The 22,950-nt window shown below is 42.0% G+C and overlaps 5 non-coding genes across 5 annotated transcripts; 3 read left to right on the top strand and 2 right to left on the bottom strand.

The window, feature by feature from the left end:
• The first annotated feature begins 6,751 nt into the window (after window positions 1-6,751).
• Window positions 6,752-6,833, top strand: trnas-gcu (transfer RNA serine (anticodon GCU)). The gene has a single exon. It is a non-coding gene; the product is annotated as a tRNA-Ser (tRNA).
• A 1,202-nt stretch (window positions 6,834-8,035) lies between these two features.
• On the top strand, window positions 8,036-8,117 carry trnas-uga (transfer RNA serine (anticodon UGA)). Its single transcript has one exon. It is a non-coding gene; the product is annotated as a tRNA-Ser (tRNA).
• Window positions 8,118-9,506: 1,389 nt separating this feature from the next.
• Window positions 9,507-9,588, top strand: trnas-cga (transfer RNA serine (anticodon CGA)). The gene has a single exon. It is a non-coding gene; the product is annotated as a tRNA-Ser (tRNA).
• An 8,119-nt stretch (window positions 9,589-17,707) lies between these two features.
• Window positions 17,708-17,780, bottom strand: trnar-ucg (transfer RNA arginine (anticodon UCG)). The gene has a single exon. It is a non-coding gene; the product is annotated as a tRNA-Arg (tRNA).
• A 5,097-nt stretch (window positions 17,781-22,877) lies between these two features.
• trnar-ccu (transfer RNA arginine (anticodon CCU)) lies at window positions 22,878-22,950 on the bottom strand. The gene has a single exon. It is a non-coding gene; the product is annotated as a tRNA-Arg (tRNA).

Genomic DNA, 22,950 nt, shown 5'->3' with positions numbered 1-22,950 from the left:
AATTCTGTATGCGCTAAAAGACAGCTATACACAGAAAACATGCAGGACACTGCTCACGATGTTTGCCGAGCCGAAACACAGTGCGTTTTTCCAAGCCATTTGACAACGCCCGCCCACTGAAAACTGCAGCAGATCGTGTAAAGACGTTCAACTTTGTAACTACTGCACGCACAGGAAGCAGAATAAATTCCTCTTTTCAAACTGTCAAAGGTTTGCTTTGCGAACGCTGCAGGACATCGCACAATCTCTTTTGAATGGGGACAAACGATTTCTTATGGGGCGCAGTAAGTACAGACGTTTAAAAAGCTCCACTATTTTTATGTGCCATTTTTTGCTTATTCACTTACTATTTTAATCAAAATAATATTAAGAAAGATCTGTATGTATTCAGATAGTATTATTATTGTTCATACTTACTCGTCAAAAGAGGATTGCTGAGATATTTGCGGATATACTTCTACGTTTGAAAAACGTGTCCAAAATGGTGACCAACGAATACTAGCAATGCATTGTGGTATATAACCGGAAAATATGCTGGGTTCGATATTTTCTCAACGTATGCGTTTATTAATGTTGTCGATATTATGGTTGAAATTTAACATTGATAATACATCGCGGCTATGTGCCCCCTGCTATGAGCTGATGTGCAATTTTAACGCATGCAGTTAGTAAGGATCGGTCACTGTTGTATGGTATTATATACAGTATAATGACATTATGGAATAGGATGGGGACAGGCCTGGCATCACGGGGGGAGGGAGGAATGTCGCCCCTTCAGTTTTGGGCAAAAAGATGTACCTAACTTACCTAGGAGTATACGGCACTCTGCACAGTGTACGAAGTAATTTTCGCAGTAATTAATTTATTATATTTACTATATTTATTATACACGTGTAAATTAATTACTGCGAAAATAATTTACTTCGTACACTGTGCAGAGTGCCGTATACTCCTAGTTGCGGCACACACGATACATACAGTAAAAAGCCTCAGGCACTGTGTTAGATGTGTTTTCGACGTTATATATGCGTTTATTAATGTCGTCGATTTTACGGTTGCAATTCGACTTTGATTATACGTCGAGGCGACGTATATATACGTATAGCCGTATTTTCGCCGTGAATATACGTATATTCGACGAATCAGTGCCCACTGGGTAAACTCTTCAGCAAACTCTGAACCAGCTCTAAGGAAACTAATCCGATTAGACGTTACTTTGACTCATCTTTTTACGCTAGGGTTAGGGTTAGCATTCCCACGCTACTTAGACACTTTGTTTACGCTCAGTGCTTGATTTTGGGAACTTCAGGACGAGTGGGAATTTTCTCCTATCTGTCCATTCTGTTTTGTTTTGGAGACTCTTGGCTGCCTATGTTGTACAGTGCAGCGTGAAGGAAACATTTTCCAAAACTGTGTCAGCTCAAAAGTTGTAAGAAAACCTCTCCAGCTGCTTTAACTCTCTTCATTTTTGTCATTTAATGTGACACTCGATGTATAACTGGAGCCTCACATATGCAAATGGTGAGGCTCCAGTTCGACACCCAGTTCAATACCACTTTACAGTAAATGACAAAAGCATGGCAGACTGTGCCGGACCGGCAGATTACTTCCGCTTATTTTTACCATATTAAACAATGGAAATCCAACCACTTGCATTTGTGACACTTGATTTTGGCTGCACCTAAGACACTCTTAAATCTTCAAACACATTTCTCTTCTCCCGCAACACTCTTGTCTGTCGGCGCTATGTGGCAGCGTTGCATGACAACCCATCTCACCACGGAAAGGAACCTAACAGCTTTGGTAAGAGAGGAGAAAAGGACCTGGCCCGTACGCGGCTCAAACCCGCAACCTTGGCGTTACTAGCACCACCATCTAACCAACTGAGCTAACCGACCTCACAACAGTGGTCCTCTCTGTGCTGCAAAAAATCAAGCTCAGGGAATTTCTTTTGTCCTTTGAATAGAAAGCCGTGTAATTCAGTGTACGGGCTTTCTCGTGCAGTTTCATAGTTCTTGTAACCCAAATCCTACACTGGCCTGAAGTGCCCCCCCATTTCACAGCATTTTTCAGCTGATTTAAAATGTACCTAAAGGAGAAGCATTATTGAAGACCATCAATTACCAAGAGCTTTTGTCAAAGGTTTTGGTGGTCATTTTTAATGACCACAGAGCACTATGACCTCGGTTTTACATCTCATCCAAAAGACAGCGCCCTTTTTCCAACACAGCTTCTCCGTCACTATATTGGGACATTGGGACCCGTACAGACCTCAGAGTGAGCGCCCATTAACACCACTTCCAGCTGGAAGCTTTGTTTTTCCCTGTAGCTCACCCTCATCCTGGTACTGACCTGGCTCACACCTGCTTAGCTTCAGTGGGTTTTCAGTTGCGAGTTGCAAAAGTTGGGATACAAGTGTAGCGGCAATGCTTGTTAATAAGACAGAATTAAGCGTTGGTATGCTGTCCTAAATGAAGCCCCATCTCACCCCCCATCTCTGTGGTGCAGCCACAGAGAAAGTATTCATGCAGACTGATTTAAGTTGTTTTCTTTTGATAGGGAACAGCTCCCAGACAGGGATGCACTTAGCTAAGCCTGGCTATCATGATCAATGGTCATCCATTGGCGCCTATCTGTCTAGGGAGTGCTGAATGGACATCTGGACTGCATTCTTAAGTGTCAAGAGTAAGTGACTTATATCTCACCTTGACCAACCAATCAGGGACTGGCAGGGCGTGGTAATACCACGTGGGTCTCCAATGCCCGCCAAACTCTCAACCAATCAGCACACATCTGTGTCTTGGTCAAAAAGGGAGCGCAAGCTCAGATCGGGGCTCTCCTTGGCCATTTTCGCGCATCCTCAGAGACAATCACGTGACAACTGCTGTTGTCTGCATAGGGACTTGGACTTTGTTCTAAGCGCGAGGCCAAGCATCCCGTACGTACTCAGAATTCTACTAACGTGAATGCTCCGTTTGATCAACGGCAGCCTACAGTTGGACCCTCGTCGACAACCTGAATAGCTTATTCAGAAGCAGCGCTGGACCGGGAACGAACCAGTTTCTTCCCAGGCAAAAGAGTGACTTGTGAGGACTCGCGGTCACACTCTGTGCATAGAGACTTTCTACTAGCCAGCCGGACTGCTGGTAGATCCCCTCGGAGCAACGACTGCCCTGCGCGCCGCAGTCAGATTCCTCCGCCCGTCCTACTCCGAGCTGCACCTTGACTGGTTGGCTGGTAGCCAGAGGACGCCGACACAACGCCCATTGGACAACCGCTGGAACAGAGGCTGCAACAGAGCTTGTCAGCTGGTTTGGTGTTCGTGCCGGGAAATTCCAAATCCATACACAGTGGATAAGTTAACCCCATGTTCTACATTGCGTCTCGAGAATTCAATTGTACCTCAACACAAGTTGTTATCAATTTAATTCATGAGTAATGTATTTACTTCCGAGTTTAGAGTAACAATGGGTAATAACACTGATTAGCGATTTGGTAACCGAACGATATATATTGACATATATTCTCTGTTGTGTATCTCTTTGTGTTTGCATCTCTTCGAGATTATATATCTTGTATATTGATAACCCTCACAGTAAGGTCTGCCGCTCGTATCCAGGCAGACTAGTATATGTTTGGTGCACAATTTATATTAATAAATGTATCTCGTGTATTGAACCCGTGTGTGTGCGTTGTTAGTTGTTCTGGCGATTGATTTTCTAAAAGCCCCAACGAACAACCTCGTGATTACTGCTACAATTAATAAGTGTCTCAGTAAACCCATCAAACCACTACATTTAATGGCGTCCCTGGGTGGGTGAGTTTAGAATGAAATGAGACTCAATCGCACAGAATAACTGATGTTGCTGTGAGTTCAAGTTCAGCACAGCACCGTGGCTTTTATACGCGAATACCGGGTGTGCTGATAACTGCGTAAAGAAATCCCCCTGTTTTCTAGCGTTTAGTGTAACGTGTGCTGATTGGAAATCCATCTGCTCGGGTGTTTAGATTCCATACTGTATTTTGGTAAAAGGAAAAAAAGTAATACTCTTAAAGTTTCTCTGACGTAATGACAATGGCTGCTAAAATGTCTGAAGTGGAGTCGCTTATAAGTACTATTTCTAGCGACGACAATCCTGGTTACTGGAGCGGTATCGAAAAGTTGAACTTTGATGATATTGAGAAGCTGCAAGTAGATTTAGTAGCTAAGGTAGCGAACCAGCTTAACACAGGAGGGTCTGTGAACGCAGTTCAGGTCCTATCTAGTTTCGCCTTAAATCTAGCTAAACAGCTGGAACTGTCTTTGTCCGAGCTGACAAAGTTTCAAACGCTTCAGGGAAAGCTAGAAAGATATAAGGCGGAGCGAGTTGAGTTGTTGGATATAATCAGAGAAAAGAGAGTGAAAAGTGAGGAAAGTGAAGACAGACTCAGGGAAGTTTTAGGTAAATTAGATGACCTGTCTGCTAGAGAAACTGCGGCTGAGGTAGCTAGGAGAGACCTAGAAGCGAGCTTGAAAGAAAAAGAAAAAGAAATTGAGAGTTTAAATGAGCTCAGCCAGGAAAGGCAAAAGGAGTTAGATGCTGCCGTACTGGAAGCAAAACAGGCTAGATCCCACTTACATGCCAGCCCACCTAGCAGCCCGGAGCGCTCACCCAGGAGGTTTCTCCCGGCCAGGGTCTGTGGTCGGATCGGCATGGGGGAGATCGCCGAGTCCTGCGCGAGACGCAAGGGCGATTCAATTCAGGCATAGACCCCCTGCTCCTGATCACGGCCGTCTCCCTGCCCACGGAGAAACTGTAAAAATTAACCTCCACTCCCTGAGGCAGTTAGCCAAAGATGTAGAAAGGTTTGACCCGACAGTGTCAGGGAATAATGTGGAGACCTACATTGATGAGCTGAGATATACTTTGCAGTTTATGCCCGAAGCGTCCGAACAGGAAAAGGCTATGTTAGTAAGGAAAACTACCAGCCGAGCGGTCCACGAGTGGATGTCTAGACAAGGACCTGAGGTCTGTAATAGCTTTGAGGAGCTGTGTCAGGCAATGATCGGAGAATTTTCGGCTTTTATAGATCCCATATCTGCCGTGGCCACAGCGCACCATATTAAGCACGAAAAAGCTGAAGCCCCTCGCGACTATTACCCCTATTATATAATATTTTACTATTATATAACTTGTAAAATATTACCCCCGGTCCATTCTCTTCCAAAAGTGAGAAACACCTGTTTTCTACATTTTGTCTGTTTTAAAACCATATCTCTTTAAACCAAACCAAGAGTTTGTCTTTTGCACTGATATTCTGATTCATTTCAATTTCAAAGAAAAAAAAAAACATTATCTTCCAAAGCATCATAAAATTGTCCATTCTTCCAGACTCTACTTCTCTCTTGTAGTAGTACAGCAGACCTTTCCAGGTGAGCAGATCACAGAGTCCGAAATATGCTTCCTCCATCAAGCAAAGTACCTGAACATGACTCGGTCTTCATAAAAGCGCCCCTGTAATAAAGAAATTAAATCCAAAATCAAGAGGGCAGTTGCCTACTGAAGTTCAAGAAGTCATCAATTTTAACCTAGCAACACATTAAAGGCTGCATCTATACAAGTACGATTCTAGAAATGCTCACCAGATTACGTTTTAAGAAAGAACTGCGCCTCAGGTTCCGCCGAGATCTTAACTCGGATGGCAGGATTCAGAGTCCGGAGTGCGGACTGATGGCGCACGGAGGGTCCACATACTGTGGATCCCTCAGTTTTCTTCCGCGTGTTTAAACCGCCAGCGTGTGGCTCTCCTGTCCCCGTGACCTCATTGCTCTGCTCTCGCCTCTGTGCAGCCGAGCCCGACTCATGGTAAAGTGGAAAAAAATATGCCCTCAACGTGGGATTTACTCTGGATCGAGGATAGATGTCACCTTTTTATCGTTGAACAGGATGTATGTGATGTGGCGACTAGGTTCAATTTTGTATCCTTTTAAAAGATTAAGGACTGGGGTGAGCGGGATTTATCACCCTTTCAGCTAAGAACCCGACGTGAGCACCGTTTAAGCTGCATAGACTCGGTCGTTTAACTCTTCTCCATTAGCAGGGTTAAGGTTAAAGAAAAAAAACATTGCTGACTTCTTTTTTTTTTGCCAGCCGCGAGCGCTGATTAGCGAGGTTTGTATTTCATGTTTTGCAAGTTGCATCCATTTTAAGAAAAACAAGTCGTTCAAGACAGGAAATGAATACTTGCATTTAATTAAGTCTAGGCGTATGCGGTTGTCCATAATGACCAGTTCTGTTCGAGAACACAGCACAAAAAAAGGCACCGCTGGGATTCGGACCCAGGATTTCTTGTTTACTAGACAGGCGCTTTAACCAACTAAGCCACGGCGCCCCAGGAGTACTGTTTTTTTGCAGCCACTTGGACACACCACTCAGACACATCTGCATTCGGTGTGTGCTCCGCCTGCTCGCTGAGCAAGTTGCCACCTTTACATACAATAGCAACATCGACACCAAGAGAAAGGATGACAAATGGCTTTTATCTGGAACTTTTCATGTCCAAGGAGCTCAATGTGCTTTCTGTGTACAACAGGGCCACTGAACTCCACACTGGCCACTGAACCACAGCAGTGGCTTGCTGGCTTGACATCTCCCAAGGAAAATGTTGAAATCGCATGTGGAACAGGAAAAGGACCCTCGAGTACGAGGGAAAAAAAAGAAAAAGATCATCTGGAGCGTGCCAACCCGTGTCTGGACAGCCCAGTTTCATTGACGAGGTGGCCGAGTGGTTAAGGCGATGGACTGCTAATCCATTGTGCTCTGCACGCATGGGTTCGAATCCCATCCTCGGCGCTCTCTATGTCTGACACGTGTGCCTGTTAGATGTTGGCCCTCCTTCTGTTTGCTCCAGTACTAGAGCTGTACATTTTCTAGCGGTGGCTGAACATGGTATAGTAGGCTAACGTCGGTATCGAGCAGTGGCAGTAACAGTATTTACGTGCCGCTGCTGCCAAGTGGCTCTGGGTTGAGACCGCATTTTCACTTACTTGCAGCACAAACGGAGAAAGCGATTTTTGACAGTCTCTCGAGAGACTGCGCTAGGTGTTTAGGGATAGACTTTGTCAGTTCCCCCTGGGATGATGGCCTCTCAAATAGTTTGTGATTCCTCTAGACGTTTATACAGTAGAAGCCTGCTTCGTGGCTTAAATCCAAGCTAAGGAAACGAGTTAGAGGTCTGATGCAGAACTGCACTGTATGTGTGAGGAAAGCTGCCCCCTTCTGTTCCATGTCGACCGAACAGAGGACTGTAAAGGATACGACCAAGAAACTTTAGGATGCTGGTTGGAATCCAGCTCCAAAGAAGCCCCTTTGGGTGTTATGTCATGAAAAAGTAAGAACAGAGAATCTCCCTTTGATCAAAAGCGCAACAGAACTGTTTTCCGTGGAGCAGGTTTCAGACCTGTAGACCTGTTTTATTTGTATGGCGTTCGTAAGCGCGCAAAACAAGGACAATTCCTGCGTCTAACACGAATGTAAATGCTTTTGAAAGTGCAGTGTGGTGCAGCTTGTAAAATCCTTGTCCACATTTGTGGTTTGTTGATGTTTTTTTTCTGTCTGACCTTCAATTCATGGTGTACGTACTGCATACATGTGTCTTGAGAATGAGGAATGGGCCCCTGAGACAGTCAGATTATCACATGCATATCGGTATTATCTTTCTTATGAAAATGCATTCCTTTCATTACCTTTTACTTTTTAAAATGAACTCAAATTGAGTATAATGTAATAATTTAAGTAGAATAGATTCTAATAATATAATGATCCAGTGTTTTGCACTACTTCACTGCTTCACTGCTCTATGCCATCTGGAAATAAACAAGGACGGTGAGACTTTATCATTTGAACGTGAAGCCAGCCTTAAACCCTCTGAGGCGTGTCTATCTGCCGGCATGTATCTTGTGAAAGGAATTTTTTTTTTACAGAGAGCGACTTTAAAAAGGTTTCCGCAGACACCTCGCACTCCGGAGGAGGAATGCGGCAGCGGCGAGCTCACTGTAGTTGTGGCCGAGTAGTTAAGGCGATGGACTTGAAATCCATTGAGGACTCCCCGCTCAGGTTCGAATCCTGCTGACTACGGCGTCTGCTGCACGTCGCCTTGTGCCTGTGTGGCAAAGGCGAAGTGCCGCTTCTCCTTTCCTGGTACTATAAAAATGCTACATCGCTTGGTCCTGCTTCCATGGAAAGCAGTTCTTCAGGTAATTCTACTCTCTTACCAAAGCTGTTAGGTTCCTTTCCGTGGTGAGATGGGTTGTCATGCAACGCTTCCACATAGTGCCGACAGACAAGTGTGTTGCGGGAGAAGAGAAAAGTGTTAGAAGATTTAAGAGTTTCTTAGGTGGAGCCAAAATCAAGTGTCACAAATGCAAGTGGGAAGATTTCCAATGTTTAATATGGTCAAAATAAGCGGAAGTTATCTGCTGGTCCGGCACAGTTTGCCATGCTTTTGTCATATACTGTAAAGTGGTGTCGAACTGGGTGTCGAACTGGAGCCGCACCATTTGCATATGTGAGGCTCCAGTTATACATCGAGTGTCACATTAAATGACAAAAATGAAGAGAGTTTTAGCAGCTGGAGAGGTTTTCTTACAACTCTTGAGCTGACACAGTTTTGGAAAATGTTTCCTTCACGCTGCACTGTACAACATAGGCAGCCAAGAGTCTCCAAAACAAAACAGAATGGACAGATAGGAGAAAATTCCCACTCGTCCTGAAGTTCCCAAAATCCAGCACTGAGCGTAAACAAAGTGTCTAAGTAGCGTGGTAATGCTAACCCTAACCCTAGCTGGAGTTTGAGCAATCCAGCACTGAGCGTAAAAAGATGAGTCAAAGTTACGTCTAATCGGATTAGTTTCCTTAGAGCTGGTTCAGAGTTTGCTCAAGAGTTTACCTTTCACAGATGCGCAAAGAAGAATGTTGGGGGTGCACGCTTCAAGGCGCCTTACAGCTGTAGGGAGTGATTCGAGACGATTCGTGGCGTGTGCTCGTTCCCATGTACCGTACGCCCCGGGGTGCAGTGCTAGGATGACGTACAATACCACTTGGGCACGTAACGGCGTTATGTGCAGGGTTTTCGTTTGTTCGTTTTGTTTTGCTCTGCTTTGCTTTGTTTTGCTTTCCATCGCGTTGGTAAGAGCGTAAATAAAAATGCGATTCCTGCGTCTACCACTAATGTAAGAGCTATTTCAAGTGCGACGTGGTGCGGCTTTTCAAATGCTTGTGGGCATTTCTCTGTTGTTGATTCTTTTTTTGTGTGTAACAAAGTGGCATTTTCATGTCCGGACGGGGAGACTTTATCATTCCGACATGAAGCCAGCCTTAAACCCTCTGAGGCGTGTCTGTCTGCCGGCACGTATTTTGTCAAAGGTATTATTTTTTTTTAACGGAGAGCGACTTTGAAAAGGTTTCCGCAGCCACGTCGCACTCCGTGTTAGATTAAAGGAGGAATGCGGCGATGGTGAACTCGCTGTAGTCGTGGCCGAGTGGTTAAGGCGATGGACTCGAAATCCGTTGGGGACTCCCCATGCAGGTTCAAATCTTGCCGACTATGGCGTCTGCCGCACGTCTCCTTGTGCCTGCGCGGCAAAGGTGAAGTGCCGCTTCTCCTTCCCTGGTACTATAAAAACACTAAATAGCTTGGCCCCGCTGCCATGGAAATGAGTTCTTCAGATAACCACACATCTTGCGTTCGCACCTCTGGTGTTCTACTTATGCCTTTGAAAACCTAATGAATAAAACTGAAAGAACCGACACAATATGTAGGTGCTCGTAAAGCATGCATTAAAGAACTGTTAACAGCAAGGGTTTCAGTGGGTTAACTGAGGAGAAGGCGTGATCGCTAATTGTTGACTTTTTATTTGGTGTTTATTTGGTAAACACTCTTACTGTGCATGACGTGCAACAAATGTAGCCACAGAAATTGCATCACGCTTTCATGTATGCTATTGCAGACACCAACGTTGCCTAGATAGAAAACCGAAATAGCCGTGGGTTTGCTTGCTGGTCTGAAGGATCTCTCTTCGAATCTCTATCATTTGTCAATGGAAGTAAAAGGTGCTGCAATCTGATACGTTCAGAATCAAACCCGCAGCTGTTGTTCGACTTTATTTCTTGACTAATTACAACTGAGTGTCGCATGAGCAGTTACGTAAACTTGTCTGATATATTTGAACACAAATGCCGTTCTTCAATTAAAACTAACAGTACATTGTCAGGGACATTCAGTTCTATACAAACAAGAGACAGACGAGAACATTTAGTATATAATAGACAGAAAGAGGTTCGAATCCTGCCGACTACGTTGTCCACCTCCTGTCGTTGTGTTTCGGCGCAAGCAAAGAAGCGCGCCTGTTCGGTGTTCCTGGTGGTTTTAAAATGCCAAATTGCTTGTACCCGCTCCCTTGCAAATAAGTTCTTCAGCGTCCGCGAATGGCATTTTACAGCTGGAAGCAGATGTCGACGCTTTTTGCACAGAGCACCAAAAAAGCGTCTTTTTTGAAGGCCCGGGTTCTGAGCATTGGTGGTTCAGTGGTAGAATTCTCGCCTGCCACGCGGGAGGCTCGGCTTTGATTCCCCGCCAATGCAGTGGCTTTTGCAGCTAGCTGCTCCATCACTTGCATCCCCTTGCAACTCGCAACTGAAAACCCACTGAAGCTAAGCAGGTGTGAGCCAGGTCAGTACCCGGATGAGGGTGAGCTACAGGGAAAAACAAAGCTTCCAGCTGGAAGCGGTGTTAATGGTGCCGGCGGTGGGGCGCTCACCCTGAGGTCTGTGCGGGTCCCAATGCCCCAGTATAGTGACGGAGACACTGTGTTGTAAAAGGGCGCTGTCTTTTGGATGAGATGTAAAACCGAGGTCACATCGCTCTGTGGTCATTAAAAATGACCACCAAAACCTTTGACAAAAGCTCTTGGTAATTGATCGTCTTCAATAATGCTTCTCCTTTAGGTACATTTTAAATCAGCTGAAAAATTCTGTGAAATGGGGGGCACTTCAGGCCAGTGTAGGATTTGGGTTACAAGAACCATGAAACTGCATGAGAAAGCCCGTACACTGAATTACACGGCTTTCTATTCAAAGGAGGGCAAAAGAAATTCCCTGAGTTCGATTTTTTGCAGCACAGAGAGAACCACTGTCGTGAGGCCGGTTAGCTGAGTTGGTTAGAGCATGGTGCTAATAACGCCAAAGTCACGGGTTCGTGCCCCTTACTGGCCAGGTCCTTTTCTCCTCTCTTACCAAAGCTGTTAGGTTCCTTTCCGTGGTGAGAGGGGTTGTCATGCAACGCTGCCACATAGTGCCGACAGACAATTAAATGACAAAAATGAAGAGAGTTAAAGCAGCTGGAGAGGTTCTCTTACAACTTTTGAGCTGACACAGTTTTGGAAAATAATTCCTTCACGCTGCAGTGTACCATATAGGCAGCCAAGAGTCTCCAAAACAAAACAGAATTGACAGTCATATAATGTCCATTAACCCCGGTTTTAAACGCAGCATCATGTCTGCCATCATAAGAATATGAGTCCAATATTTTAGAATATAGTCAGAATGACTTCTCACCTTAGCTGTGGTGTCTTTAATCCCTATTGCTCAATGCATGGTGTACGTACTGCATACATGTGTCTTGAGAATGAGGAATGGGCCCCTGAGACAGTCATTTGCCTGTTTCACAAATGATCGTATTTTACTAGAGATTCTGTTTGGGATTCAGATGTGCATTCGGACAGCAATCCCTTTCAAGAAATGATATGTTCTGGATGAGGTCAAAGGTGCTAGAACACTGTATTTAGGATGTGTTTGCAGTGATTGTGTGTCTCCTGCTTCAACGCAGTGATATATAGATGTGCTCCTGTAATTTATTGGTACATGCCCAGGGCAGTAAGTAGTCTGAGGATTTATTTCCAGACGGCATAGAGCAGTGAAGCACTTCTACTTAAATTATTACATTATACACAATTTGAGTTCATTTTAAAAAGTAAAAGGTAATGAAAGGAATGCATTTTCATAAGAAAGATAATACCGATATGCATGTGATAATCTTCCTTATATCATGTAGTGCGTCATTTGGACACTTTGTGGGCTTGAAATACAAAGAAAATCATGTTCTATGGTACAAGATAAATACAAAACTTAATCATTTATTTTAATTAGATTTGTTTATAAAGCATAAGCAATCATTTATTACATTAATATATGTGAAAATGACATTTTAGCACCATAATATTACATACAGGTCTCTAGCTTCAACACAGTGATATATATATATATGCTCAGTGATTTATTGGTACATGCCCAGGGCAATAATCAGAATTAGTATTTATTTCCATACGGGCTACAGGTAATGTTGTGAAATACTTCAACACACTGGATCGCAGATTTAGACCCCCTGCACTCTTACTCCTTAAAAACCAAAGAAATGAAGATATGTAGCAATCACATTGTAACAGGGGTGACAGTGACTTAATGCTTATACTACTGGACTTCTGGTACCTTTAGGGTACGGTGTTCCCTGAAGGGCTCTCAAACCCCGCATTTCAGATGCCTAGCTGTATTGCTGATGTGTTGCACCTCAGAATCACTTTTAAACCTTACCTCTGGTATCTTTAATCCCTATTGCTCAACGCATGGTGAAAGTATTGCATAAATGTGTCTGAAAATGAGCAATGGGCACCTGAGAGACTCATTTGCCTGTTTCACAAATGATCATATTTGACTAGAGATTCTGTTTGGGATTCAGTTGTGCATTCTGACAGCAATCTCTTTCAAAAAATGATTTTACCTTATCGCGGCTTTGCCCTTCTTGCCTTTTTGGACAATATCTCCATCTTGTGGTCGTTGTTGGTAATGTCTAGACAATATCTCCATCTTGTGGTCGTTGTTGGTAATGTTTTCTTATGCCCTTTTTTTATTTCAATTCTCTATTAGATGATTCTAGAATCTCTACAATAGAGTTGAAAACATCAGTTTTATAGCAGACAATATGACATTATTTATAGTCCAATTAGAAATTTATTACCCTGTTTTTAACATAATAACAAATTAAAACTAAGTTTGGAACACCAGGGAACATAAAAAATGATTTTTAGGAAAACCATGAGGTTCTCTGTGTCCGATGCCTGCAAGGGGAGAAAGCTAGAATCCTTTGATTTTTCCAAATTTGAAAATAAACATCATATAACAACAGCTTTCATTCCTAGGAGTGAAAAACAACCATTTTGAAAGACATATTAGTTTCTAAAACACTACAATAAAGTTAAAAACATCCATTTTATATTACATTATTTTTTGTGAAATAATTAAATTGGCTTATTTCTCTCGCATTAAATTGGCTACAAATGCAAGAATTCAACCAGATATTCTTGTAAAATGTATAATGTTGCATTGCAGTTAGTTAATGTAGTTAGTCCATAGTCAGCAATCTAAACTTTATTGTTAAGCTTTAATGATTGATGTTGTACCAGTAACCTTTAGAAATACTATAGTACTTCACAAATGCTTTGTGTGTTTGGAAACCTTTTGAGTAAAAGCCTTATAAAAATAGGTTTAGTTTTTACAGGACATCACAAAGAAATAGGATGGTATAATTCTTATAATTGCTTAGTGATTGTATTTGGAAGATTATGCACTAAACAGACTTCAGGAATGCCAGTGGATCATTGTGCTATTTGGAATTATTCCAAAAATCAAGTGACCTCTTTGCTGTAGTATTTTTAGTATTATTTATTTAGTATTAATAAAGAATAGATTTATTAAAGTCGTGCGATGTGCAAGCGGGATATGTAAAATAATTTAAAATAAAGTTTTTTATTATTGTTATAGAGAAACATGATCAGATTTTCCCTGGTTCAGAAAAAAAACGATTAAAATCTGTAATCTTTCCACTTGTATGTCATCAGACATTAACGAGTACAACCCCCCTCTCTGCCGGAGTGCTGGCTGTGACGAATTAAACCAATTTCACAGGTGTTTTCAAAGTAGGAAGTACAGTGTTAACTAGTAGATGGCCTCCTCAATGAAATCGCTTCAACATGCTAATGCGTTGGTGTAACAGTCCGGGCGTGGCAAGCTTCCAATGTCAACTCGACTCGATTGGAAGACAATGAACGTATTTTAGCCCTAAATGAATTAATAGCAAACATGGTTTACATAAAAGACATTTTTCCAAGAAAGTTTATAATAATACAATCTATAGTTGAAATCTGAGCCTAAATATAAAGAAAAAAGCATTTTCAGAGAGCAATCACGCTGTGTTTATGTAGAAAAAGCGATTAGGTTTATGAGCAATCTAATTACCTATTCGCTTAAAACGCTATATAAAATAAAGTTTATTTAAAGATGAATGATAAGTGTCGCAGTTTTAATAATTTTCGTAGTAGGGCTTGGACAGATTCCAAGTGCATTTTTGCAATTTACGTTGCATTGTCCAATGTGATGTTGTAATACAGTTTAGAATACAGTAAGTCTAAACTGTATCAGCTTTATTTATGGGTTGCAATTTAGAAAAAGTCAAAAACCGCACTCAAAATCCAATTTAGAGCTTTCTGGCAAGAGGAGACACCCAAATTATAATGTAACATGCCACTGTTTGTGCATGAACAAAGTTATACTGCAATTTTCCTTAGATACGCGATTAAAAAAAATATTTTTTTTGAATCCCCGGCCAAACACATTCCATAAGAATCAGCGCTTTTATACAGTATATCGCCTTTAAACACGCGTTTACGATTTAAATCAAAACTCGATTCAAATCAATATAAATGTTTATTTTGTAACGCATAGGTGACTATTCATTGTTATTAAAAAGACGTAAATTCGATCATGTTGTGATATTTAGAAATATAAATTTGTTTTGATGCGAGTGAGGTTTTATTTAATCTCTGACCAAGGGAAATGTTTCATTTTTTCAAAGAAATGTTTGTTAAAAATTAAAGTCATAGTTCCATGAGATTCAACCACAGACCATGTGACATAGGAGTCAGGAACCTAACCCACAGCACCACCAGCGCAGTCACATGCTGAGGGCTGAAAAAGCACTACAGAAACATTATCGACTATAAAATAATGTAATTAGGCACAGAAGAAGTTTACAGCACAGTACAATAATAAATGCTGACCATGACTTTAGAAGCATAAATTACCTTACACTCAATTTAAACACAAGCTGTCTTTAGCCCTCTAAGCTGGTTCATACAGAAATGTAGAGAACCAGGCTCAGAACACACAGCTTCATTAGCGAATACATATGCAGAACAACTAGAGAAGATGTTTTACAGAGGATGGATTTTTAGAAACATCCCATCAGTGACATCACTGAAGTCAACTCCTAGGTAACTGTCGTGTGGATAGTTTCACAAGAATCAGACAAAGGTTTAAGCATCGCTTATTTTAGATAAAACTGCAAAAAAACAACAACAACCCATAATGTACTTCTTTGCGGCTCTGTTTGCCCAAATCATATATTCACAACGTGAAATTAGAAAATAGTATTACGTAACCAAAAACCGCAATATGGAAACAGAACCTGTGTAATTGTTGACAGATGATGTACTCGTAACATTTTTACAAGACGAACTACAACATTTAAAAAATGACTTGTATGTACTTGATATCTCTAATCAATCCACTGCACTGCATTAAAACAAAACAAAAACTAAAACGCCCTGGGCATACCGTTTCGCGCTTCTTATCAGTTGCTCAAAAGCAATTTGACCGTATGAAATGCATAATATAAACCTAGAAACATATACGTGAGGAGTATTTACGTAGTATCGGTGTCAAGACATACCTCTCAAATACTGTAAATCAAGTTAAAAATATCTCAAGACCGATTCTGGTCATAATGAAACCATGTTTCGTGTATGTTTTCTTTAAAGTACCGAGACCAGCCATATACTGTATGTTTATGTTCCAAAATTAATATCGTTTATGGCCTTCACACGCGTTGCATTACGCTCCTATTCTTTTTATGCTCAGGCACTAAGATTTCCCTTCAGTGGTAAAATTCCATATAAATATTCAATACTTAAACGGGCACAGTTAAGACATTAAATATACATATACATATACATATACAAACTGTATACAGTACAGTTTGCATACGGTAATATGTTTATGTTCCTAAATCAATCTCTTTTATGAGCATGTGAAAGGCATGGTGAATCGATTCTCAAAAATTACTGTACTTTGCATGATTGGAAAAAAATGCGTGATTGCGAAATGCTGTGGTGTTACTTTTACAAAGAAGGTCAGTGAAAAAAATAATGTGGACCAGGGCAATACTTTGAGTTTACAGCTTGTCCAAGGTCATTTATTATTAATACTATTAGTAATATCTTCATTAAAGACTTTGATGGCTACAGCTCAAACATGAGAAGTTGAGCTTTATTAGCTCCACCTTGCGGAAATTCCGGATGCTATTATTTTGCTAGCGGAATTTACCGGTAACTCGCGGTATTTACCGGTAACTCGCGGTAGACTGCGTACAGCGTACCGGAAAATAATGCGGTCTCGCCCGCGCATTTTGAATGGCTGCATCTGTAGCAATCATATTGTAGTAGACACTCATTTGCCTGTTTCACAAATGATCATATTTTACTAGAGATTCTGTTTGGGATACGGATGTGCATTCTGACAGCAATCTCTTACAAAAAATGATTTTACCTTATCGCGGCTTTGCCCTTCTTGTCTCTTTGGACAATATCTCCATCTTGTGGTCGTTGTTGGTAATGTCTAGACAATATCTCCATCTTGTGGTCGTTGTTGGTAATGTCTTCTTATAGATAGATACTTTATTGATCCCGTGAGGGAAATTGCAGTGCAACAGCAGCTTAACACACACAACACAGCCACAGTGTAACGAATTATATAATAATAGTACAATACTGTATATATACTGTATATATATATGAAATAGAAATAGAAATAGGAACAGGAATCGCTTACTCACCTGGAGAATCTCTGTAGGAATATCTAGCATTTATCAATGGAAATAAAAGCTGCTTTAATACAGTGCATGTTCAAACTCAAACCCTCAGCTGCTGTTCTTGTTTGTTTTGGGACAAATTGCAACTGAGCATCGCATGAGCCGTTACGTACCCTTATCTGTTAGGGAATTTCAAGGGAGGAGTTAGGTCAGAATGGGTAGGCTGCAAAACAACAAGTAAAGATTTATTCCAAGATGAAACCTTGTGGCGGTTTTCTTATCTTTTCAGCATGGACTCAACTTTTACGTGTTCCTTATATGCTATATATGTATATATTAGCACCAATGTCGTTCTTAAAAACTAACATGAAATTGTCAGGGACATTCAGCTATATACAAAGACGAGACAGACAAAGTAATAATTCTATATTAACGTGGCCTACATATTGACGCAATGATCGAACTAACTGACATGTTCTGATTCAGATCCCCTGCAGTTCATGCCAATTAGAACAATAGCAATGCTGAGTCCTCCCAACCCTACTGAGCACAAATTCAGCTGCTCTCCAGTTCTGTTCTGCATGTTTTTTCATTGCAATTGAGCTCGGAGCTGGAGATGATCTCCATACAGTTCTGTGTTAACTAGCCCACACTTGCGTGCTAATTTACGGGTTGTGGCAAATGCTTTTCTATAGTTCATATACATGACGGCAACCTGTTACCGAGAAACCTGAGAGGTTTAAAAGCCTCACGAGCCAGGCAGGACTCGAACCTACAATCTTCTGATCCGAAGTCAGACGCGTTATCCATTACGCCACTGGCCCATAGAACATGCACTTTCACTCCACCACAGAGAGCTCTACACTGCTACCAGTAGTACACTTCCCCATCTAAATTTTCACAGCAAGAAACTTGTGTTTCCTACTATTTTTATCAGGTTTAAAATATCATCTCCTTAAAACAGAAAAAGTGTTGATGTGTCGTGCTGAAATTCCGATTGATTTTGAATTCAAAGAAAAAAGGTTTTCTTCCAAAACACCGTGAAATTGTCACATTTTGCAGACAATAGGTGTATTCCATGTTGAAAAGAGAAGAAAAAAAAACCATGGAACCTTTTACAGGTGTGAGGCTTCTTCAGGTGTGAGAAGACCTCACGGCCGAAACATTGTGTTTCCTTTCTTCTCTTTTCAGCATGCAATAAACCTATTACTTGTTCCTTTGCAGCCGAGGCATGCTGACATAGCTACCCAGCTGAACATCTTGCAGACTCTACTTCTCTCCTGTAGAAGTAAAGCAGGGCTTGCTGGGTGAGCTTTTGCTCCGGTATGTTAGGTCACGTGTCATGTTAAATCACTTCTTCTAAACACAACATTTGCTGGTGCTAGCTTTCCCCATGAAAAGAGACATTTCCCTTACAGTACATGACATATCGTTTTTTTTTATCAATAAGTATAGAAATAAAACAAAAGAAAAAATGTTGTCGCCAAAGAATGCACAGCTCTGTCGCCTTGGGGAGGTGTCAAGGGCATTGAGCTCCTTGGACATGAGAAGTGCCAGATAAATGCCATTTCTCATCATTTCTCTTGGCGTCAGTTCTGCTATTAAATGGGAAAGAGGCAACGGGCTCAGAGATTATGTTAAGTGCACACCGAGCGCAGATGTGTCCAAGTGTCTGTAAAAGCGCGGTGCTCTGCTGGCGCTGTTCCCTAGTGGCTTAAAGTGCCTGCCTAGTAAGCAGGCGATCCTGGGTCTGAATACCAGCGGTGCCTCTCTCCGTGTCTTGTTGTGCCGAATGTCTCATTTCAGACAAACATGTACAGCTTGGTTCAGTTTAATGCAAGAATTAATTTCCTTTCTGGAATAACTTGTTTTTGAAGAAATCCATACAGCTTGTGAAAGATTAAATCCATTTCTTGGTTGTCAGTGGAAAAAGATTGCCGGCTGCAAGAAGCGCAAGTGATTGTTTTCTTTGACCATAAACCTGCAAATGTAGGGCGCACAAAAGACTGTCAGACTCTGTGGTGCTGAAAAGTTGGTGGTTCAAGCCCCTCCAGTATGCGTGTCTCAGTTTTTCCAATGTAAACATCATCACCATCGCTAAAGAAGATGGCGCAGAAGGCTCCACAGCCGAAACGTTGTGCTTCTTTTCTTCTCTTTTCAGCATGGAGTAAACCTTTGCTTTATCCTTTGCAGCCTAAGCATGCTGACGCAGCTACCTTTCTCTTCACACGCTTCAATCATTATTCACCAAAACGATCAGCAGAATAAGTCGCCTTTGTGGTGATGTCACTCCTCTGCTTCACAAATGTCCTTAGTGACGGGCCATTTCTTTCTGCCATTTTTCCGGAGCGGTTATTGATTGCTCCATCATTTCCCTCTTACTTTCCATCACTAGATTGAAAAAAAAAAAACAGAAACAGGCTGACAGGACGACAATCAAATTGCAAAAACTCATCAAAGCACTCGATAGATTATTTGAATCCACAAGTAGCTACGAGCAACTTTGTCCTGGCTTGCATGAAAGTCGGAAAATGTCAAAAAGAAAAAGATGGTGGCTTTTTCATATTCGTTCTTTTATTTTTAGTTTGTTGCTTCTTCTGTCCATTGTCCTCCTGCCTGGCTCTTGACCTGTGACTGTTTGAACGCACACAGTAGACTTTCATGCAGGGGATTTGTCCTGAGCCTCTGTGAAAGACCCACCCACTCCCATAAATAACTGCTCTAGAAACACATGAATGCAAAACTAAACCACAGCTTAAAGAGGAGCTTGTCATGACCGCCAGGCAGTTAAGACCAACTCTTAAGCAATCTAAACAGCACCAGCAGCAGGTGATTATTAACAAACGCCGCCGCACGAGTTAACCCACCTGCACACACTCCACCGTGCGGTACGCAGTGCTATTTTTACCAGCTTCTCGCTGGTATTGAGTCTACTCCTTGAGAGCTCTACCTGGCGTTTTTTCCATTACCTCGTTTATTCTGGATATTGGACTCCCCTTCTGCCTTTTCGACTTTGGAGCTCGCCTCTCACCTCGGACTGTTTGCCACCAGTGTTCTCCCTGGATTACGACTTACCTTACGCCTCTTGACCACGAAACAAAGCAAAGCCGAGCAAAACAAAATGAACAAACGAAAACCCTCACGTCCCGCACTTGCATATAACGCCGTTACGTGCCCAAGCGGTATTGTACGTCATCCTAGCACTGCACCCCGGGGCGTATGGTATATGGGAACGAGCACACACCACGAATCGTCTCGAATCACTCCCTACAGCTGTAAGGCACCTTGAAGCGTGCACCCCCAACATTCTTCTTTGCGCATCTGTGAAAGGTAAACTCTTGAGCAAACTCTGAACCAGCTCTAAGGAAACTAATCCGATTAGACGTTACTTTGACTCATCCTTTAAGGGACCCTTGTTAATTGGAGAAATCAATGATTTCGAATGAATTCTGTATGCGTTAAAAGACAGCTATACACAGAAAACATGCAGGACACTTCTCATGATGTTTCCCGAGCCGAAACACAGTGCATTTTTCCAAGCCATCTGACAAAGCCCGCCCACTGAAAACTGCAGCAAATCGTGTAAAGACGTTCAACTTTGTAACTACTGCACGCACAGGAAGCAGAATAAATTCCTCTTTTCAAACTGTCAAAGGTTTGCTTTGCGAACACTGCAGGACATCGCACAATCTCTTTTGAACGGGGACAAACGATTTCTTATGGGGCACAGTAAGTACAGACGTTTAAAAAGCTCCACTCATGCCGACGATGCAGCATGAAGAAGCGCAACCTAACGTTTGCATTCCTAGCAAATTCCTTTTATTTTTTGATAAATAAAGACAGTCTTGTTTAACAAACAACACACACAACATTTTACATTGTCAATTCAATTCAAATCAATGTATTTCTATATAGCGCCTTTCACAACAAGGTTGTCCCAAGGCACTTAACAATGCAAGTTGTTAAGAGCCTTGTGTCTAATATGCCGCCTAGGTTACGTGCTGTCTCTTTGAGGCAAATGTTTAAATCCTCTGAGTTAAGTGCTGAAGTTATAGTAGTCCTATCAGTATTGTTGCCTCCGATCAACAGATCCTCATTTTTCTCAGAGTTGAGTAACAAAAAGTTTTCACACATCCAAGTATTTCCTTCCTTAATGCATTTAACTAAACTGATAATAGAAGAGTTGTCGTTTGGTGTAAACAAAATGTTTATTTGAGTGTCATCAGCATATGAATGAAAGTTCATATTATTTTTTCATATTATCCTACCTAGCAGCAGCATGTAGAGAGAGAGAGCAATATTGTTCCCAGCACTGATCTTCTGGTACCCCAAATTGAACTGGTGACATTGATGAAGCAGTACAATTATTAGATATTTGAACATAATGAAAACGATGAGTAAAATGTGAAGTAAACCACTGAAGGACGGTTCCAGATAAGCCAACCTCAAACTCAAGCCTGTGTAACAAAACAGAGAGGTCAACGGTGTCAAAGGCAGCTCTAAGATCTAGAAGCACAAGCACTGTTGCATTCCCCGCATCAGTAGCTAAGAGAATATCATTTACGACTCTTGTTAATGCAGTTTCAGAAACCAGACTGAAATTTCTCAAGTATATTATTTGAATCCAGATACGATTGACGTTGGGCAACAACTATTCTCCCAAGACTTTTAGATTGAAATGGGACCTTTGAGACAGGCCTGTAGTTGTTAAGAACTTGTGGATCCAAATTTGACTTCTTAAGGAGCGGTCTAACAACCGCTACCTTAAATTGATCAGGTACAACGCCTGACGCAAGCGATGCATTCATCATACTAATTATAGGTCCTGCCAGTCCTTCGAGGGAATCTTTGACTAGCTGAGTGGGTATGGGATCTAGCGAACAGGTGGTTGACTTTGTCTTACGTCTGTGTTCATGAGTCCACCATAAGAAGAAATCTGAACAGGAGTGGTGATCATGCGAGGTCACCATGGAGGAAACCACTGCTCTCCCCCCCAAAAAAACCACCACTGCCCCTCTCAAGTTTGCTAAAGACCACATGGATGTTCCTCAGCAACTCCTGGAACAATGTTCTGTGGACAGACGTGACAAAAGTTGAACTTGTTGGTAAATGTGCACAGCGTTATGTTTGGAGATAACAAAACACTGCATACCAACTCCAAAACCTCATCCCACCTGGGAAGCATGGCGGAGGCTGTACGGCTTGCAATCATCGAGGGACCGATGAATTCCAAGATGTATCAGGAAATTCTACAGCAGAATGTCAGGGTGTCTGCCTGTGATCTAAAACTCGAAAGACGCTGGGTCATGCAGCATGACAAAAACAAAGGAGTACATCAACAACAGAGTGGCTGAAACAGAAGAAATTCCGTATTTTGGGATGGCCAAGTAAGAGTCCTGACCCCAATCCCATTGAAGTGCTGTGGCGTGATCTGAAGCAGGCCGTTCAGCGCAAGACATCCCAAAAATATACATGAACTGAAACAGTTTTTCATAGAGGAATAGGCCATAATACCTCCTAACCGCTGCTCAGGTCTGACCAGCCGCTACTGAAAGTGGGGATTGAGGTTTTTGTCATAAAGGAGGTTCCACTAGCTCCTTAATATAAGGGTTCACGTACTTTTTCCATCAATGACCTTGATTGTTTAAACCATTTGGTCAATAAAGAAACAGCAATGTCAAATGTTGGGCGTGTGTTGTTTGTGAAATCAGACTCTCTTTATTAATTATTATGACTTAGATAAAGATAAGATCACATGTTAGGAGCCATTCATGCAGAAATCCACATCATTCCGAAGGGCTGTTTACAAAAGTTTTTCTCCCAACTGTATGTGAGAGAAAAGCAGAGACGCTCACTGAGTAAGGTGGGGTTGCAGCTTTGCAAATCACAAGGACATTTGTACGCTCAAAATGGGACAGGAGCACCCCAGATAGGGCTCGAACCCACAATCCCTGGCTTAGGAGGCCAGTGCCTTATCCATTAGGCCACTGGGAC

The sequence above is a fragment of the Lepisosteus platostomus genome, unplaced genomic scaffold, assembly GCF_059453375.1.
Source record: "Lepisosteus platostomus isolate fLepPlt1 unplaced genomic scaffold, fLepPlt1.hap1 Scaffold_32_H1, whole genome shotgun sequence".
NCBI classification, from domain to species: Eukaryota; Metazoa; Chordata; class Actinopteri; order Semionotiformes; family Lepisosteidae; genus Lepisosteus; species Lepisosteus platostomus.
This window is presented reverse-complemented; position numbering and strand designations above follow the sequence as displayed.